Consider the following 5137-nt stretch of genomic DNA (forward strand, 5'->3'; position numbering starts at 1 on the left):
GCTGTATGGACTCGCCCGCACAGCCGAGTTTGACAGGTACGCAGGAATAGCTGCACGGCCTTGGTTGCACAGGCTCTATGTCGGGGGTTCATGCACCTGTCAAAGGATGCTGTATGGGGCTGAGCTCCCGTGTGAATGAGCCCTAAAATGACGTGAAGAAATGGTTAATGAGCCCATAATACAAATATAACACACAAAGCACAAGTTTGCAAATTAGAAGCAAATGGAGCTGGGCTGAGGCGGCAGTATCTCCTCATACTTTACATATGTCAAAATTCAACCATACCTCCCTCAATGGAACAGATGGGCTACAGCTGTTCTGTCTCACAAAGGAAAACACATCATTACAGACCAACATGGATAAAAAATATACAATGTTTTTATTTGTGTGTGTGGAAAATCTGACTAGAGAAACATATGACGTGTTTGAGTACTTGTGTAAAAATCGGGAACAGCAGTCAGAAAGCGTTATTTCATGGAGAAGTGTTGGAAGGTCCTTCTTGTAGGAGTACAATGTGTAAAGGACATGTCGGTTTTGTGAAGGATTAGCCTGTTGATGATTGTTGGATAGCCATGATCTGCTTTCTTGTGTATGACCTATATTCACTTGTCAGCAGCATGTCCTTTACTATGTGAGCCTCCTCACATTTCTACAGATGCCTACTAATCATGTCAGCTGGAGGTTTATTCCCTGAGTCATAAATCTTGTTAATCAAAATGTCAGCGTAGAAGACGTATGGCTCTTACAATATCAGGTGTGTTCCTTTTTAGCTCCCACTTAATAATCACCAGTACAAAGCATCTGGATATAGAATCCGTAGTATTTTCTTTGGCTTACAGTGGGTGTGTATGTCTTCACAGTGGGGGACATTTATGATTCTCGTCTCATTCTTTGCGTTCAGTAAACATTTGCTATGTACGATTCAGTGTCAGTGCACTATTTTTCCTGGCAATTCTTTACAGGAATCGGTCATTGAAAAGAGCCTTAATAGTCACATCATGTAAAGATGTAGCTGCTGTAATTTTGCCATTCCAACACATATCGCAAAGTGTGGAGTTCAGATTGTTTGGGTCAGCCTGGACCTAAATCTCTGAATGGTATATTAGAATACTGTCTGTAGGGGACATGGCCTGGAGGGAAAGAATAATGCAGGGGTTGGGGTTGAAACAGCAGGACTGGAGCAGAGCAGCCTGACTGAGAAGGGAATGACGGCCTGGAGAAGAGCAGTATTATGGGAGGGGAGGGGGGTGTTGAAATGGCCAGGGAGAACAACAGCAGAAATGTTTGGTACCTTTTGCACCACTAAATTGAAAAGTAATCAGGAGATATTCTTAGCTGTGTGACAACTTTTGTGGGGTTGATTTACTAAAGGCAAATAGACCAGGGCTTAAAATTTCAACTCCTGAGCTACTAGCCAGGCCTTAGATTTACTCGCCACTAACAAACACATACACAGACATGTACACACACGCACAGACACACATGTACACACACACATACAGAGACATGTATACACACACAGGCACGCATAAACACAGATACATGTACATACATACACAGACACATGTACAGGCACATGTACGTACATACACACACGTACATGCGCGCGCGCACACACACACACACACACACACACACGTACACATACATGTACACACACGTACAATTGTACATGCATACACAGACACACACACGTGCACAGACGCACACACCCCATAAAAAGTTGCAGTACTTCATTGTTCACTCACAGAGCTGGGTACTGCACTCTAGGGGGAGGCAGAGAGCACAGCACACACTCTTTGCTTTGCTTTCACTGCACTCAGCTATTGAGCAGTCTGACGGCTCCCAGTGCCAATGACAGATCTGGCCTGAGCTCCGAGCCTGCTCAGCAGGATGGCCCTGGGGGGCACACTCACCCCCACCATAATTTCCACTCGCCATTGGCGAGCAGGCGAGTGGAAATTTCAAACTGTGGAATAGACTGTGCACTTCTATTAATTTTCCTTGGAGCTTAGTAAATGCGGTGATGCTTCACTTTGTAAAGGATCCCCAAAGAGGTGCAAACCCCCTCCCCCCCAAAAAAAAAAAAACGCATTCTGCTTACTTTTCACTTTTTTGGAAGTTGCTAACCTAACGTTTATTTTATTTTATTTTTTTTTTTATATCAGGATGTTGCTTGTTAAGTGTGTGTAATTTTTGTTTTTGCCTTGCTTATTACTTTTTTATTAAAAAGTGTGCTAATTTTTCATTTTCTCAGTGTGCCGTGATTTTGCAGTGCTGGAAGATCACAGTCTTGCACATACCTTGCAGGAGCAAGAAAGTAAGTAATAAGTTGATGAATGTGGTGTAGTTGTGGGTCTGGCATTTGTTAGAGTAGACCCAGTTTTTACAATTATATTTTTTTCGTAGTTGAACATCATTTAGCTACAAATATCCAGAGGAACCGTCTGGTCAAACATGATCTGCAGGTGGCCAAACAACTTCAGGAAGAAGAGGACCTCATAGCACAAGCCCAGAATAAGCACCGTCACAATGAACTGTGAGTACTTCCTAGAGCCCTCTGTCGACATGCTAGAAATGACTATGTTGAAGACTTGCTGCAATTGCTTTCATCCAATTTTATTTTTTTTATGTTTTCAGGCTTAATAAAGAGAAACCTTTCCCACAACCTTGAAAACAATTTCGAAATATACCACTTAAATCTAATGTTTATTAATCCAAGAAAAACATACCTACAAGCTCAGTGAATCCCACATTGTCCTTTCTTCCATACCACTCATCCATAGCAAACTGCATCCTGCACCACTATCTTTGATTTCCTTGTCATCTGGAGGCAGTTGCCTTTTCTTAGTTCCTGCCATTAGTCCCTTCATGATGCGGTGACCTCCTGCATGTCTTTCACAATACTGTTTCCATAGTGTTGGGGGGTCTCAGACTCCTGCATCCCAGAAGGCTGCAGGCCATAGGTTTTTTTTGTTTGTTTTTTTTGTTAAAGCAGACTTCAACTGTAGACCAATTTAATGGCAACCAATGAAAGTTAATAACCTGAATTAGAGAGTGTGTTGAATTATGAATCCTAAAAGTGGTTTTTTTTCTTCTTTTTTTTACAGTGTTATCGTGGCACTAAAGCGCTTTTTGTTTTGTTTTTTCCCTTCTAGTGAAGTTTCAGATAGTGAAATAGCTCAGGAAATTCAAGAAAAGCTGGTGATTGAAGCAGAAAGCAGGCGCAAACAGGAGGAGAAAGATGAGGCAAGTGCATTTTTCTTTTTTCATTGGACTAAAAGAGTATTGGGGAAGAAATGGTGATGCCAGAGAGGATGAATCGGGTGCAGAATAAATGTGACCATTGACATTGGTGAATAATCAGATGTACAATCTGAGGAACAATCGGTGTAAGAACAGAGTAAAGAATGTATTTAATGGGTTCAAACAGCAGCTTCTGATGTGATGAAAGAACCAAATTCAGATCCATGGAGTCATAGGGTTGGCTCCCAGTGCAAAGGTCTTGGTTCAAGAGACTGACAGATTCTCATTTCCCAAGATACAAAGGGTAGAAACCTGAACTTTGGTCATGTGGAGAGCCAAACACTGGTGCAAACCAAGCTGTAGGAAGAGTAGGATTAATTCCATGGAGAAACTCAATCCCACAGGGTTTTGTGCGATTGAAGTTTCTCTGTCCCATGGAAACACTGAGGATGACCTGCTAGCGCTCACAGAGCGCCTACCAGGAGTTTCACCAGATCAGCATACCACATCCATCTGGGCCAGTCTGGAGCAATAAGGGGTCACCAGAATGCCCTCTTTCTCAGTCCTATGAAGCAGGCGAGAAAGATATTTCAGGGATATAAAGGCATAGATTAGGGTGTAATATTCCCATGGAGTCACCAGCGCATCCACTGCTTATGCTATATGATCCCTGTACCTGGAGACAAGCCTGTCTGGTTTGGTAAACCTGGAGGCCATGAGATCACGCCTAATGTCCCCCCCACCTGTGGACATAATAGAACATCTGCAGGTCTATACACTATTTCCCAGGGTCCAGACTAGGTCTATACACTATTTTCCAGGGTCCAGACCTTGCTGGCTGAGGAAGTCTGCCTATCAGTTGTCTATGCCTGGGATGTACATGGCGGACCAGGCTGGAATGTGCGACATCAAGTTCCTCCATGATGATTGATGTATGCCATCGCCATTGCATTGTTTGACTGAAACTGGATCAGACAACCCTGCATCAGGATGATCCTGTACTGTAAAGACAGCCAAATGGCCCAAAGCTCCAGGATATTGATCGGAAGACAGGACATCTCCAATGACCAAATCCCGTGCACCTACAAGGTGTTTAGGACTCCTCCCCAGCCCAACAGGCTGGGATCCATTGTGTGGATCTTCCACAAGATAGAAAGGAGGGTCTTCCCCAATTCCAAGGTCAGATTCCTGAGCCACCAAACCAGGGCGAAGCTGGTTCTTGAGCCAAACAAATCCTTCTGACCTGGGACTGGATTGACTTGTCCCATGGTGACAGAATGTCGCATTGTAGAGGTCTGTAGTGAAATTGGGAAAAAGAAACTACTTCAAAGGAGGCTGCCATCAGACTCAAGACTCTCGGTCAAAGAGTCAGATAACTCCTGGACTGGAGAGCTAAAAGTTAAGATCTGAGAGTCTGAAGTTTCTCTATCAGTAACTGGGATAAATCCTCTTATTTTTAAACTGAATGCTGCATGTAAACATATTTTTTTTCTCCACAGACAATAACAAAAATATGTACAAAACCTTTTTTTCATGTTTTTTTTTTTTTTGGGGTGGTGGGGGAGCAATTGTTTTTCACAAAGGCTGTATTATAAGAAATGCAGCTGTTCATACACTAAAACATTGTGTTTTACTTTAACATCTATAATGTCGAAATAAATTGTGTGCTTGATTCTTGTGTGTTATTCCTATGTAGTCTGCTATATAGTATTTTGCTGCATGGGGCATTTTAACATCAGTGTAAAAAAAGAAAGAGAAAAAGGGGAGAAGGTGAGGTGTGAGTGCTGAAATGGCTGCCAGCAGATGCTTGATAACATAAATCTGCCCAGACAAGTAGAAACTTGCTTCCACATTGAGACTTTGAAGACAATTCCAGTTCGATTTTATAAC

General features: G+C 42.6%; 1 long non-coding RNA gene across 1 annotated transcript; it reads left to right on the forward strand.

Annotated features, from left to right (window-relative positions):
- Window positions 1–2256: 2256 nt before the first annotated feature.
- LOC149460131 (uncharacterized) lies at window positions 2257–3752 on the forward strand. Its single transcript, XR_016313154.1, has 3 exons — window positions 2257–2321; window positions 2411–2540; window positions 3160–3752. It is a non-coding gene; the product is annotated as an uncharacterized LOC149460131 (long non-coding RNA).
- The last annotated feature ends 1385 nt before the right edge of the window (window positions 3753–5137 follow it).

This window comes from Staurois parvus, unplaced genomic scaffold (genome assembly GCF_062004578.1).
Source record: "Staurois parvus isolate SC_StPar_1 unplaced genomic scaffold, SC_StPar_1.0 ptg000235l, whole genome shotgun sequence".
Lineage (NCBI taxonomy): Eukaryota > Metazoa > Chordata > Amphibia > Anura > Ranidae > Staurois > Staurois parvus.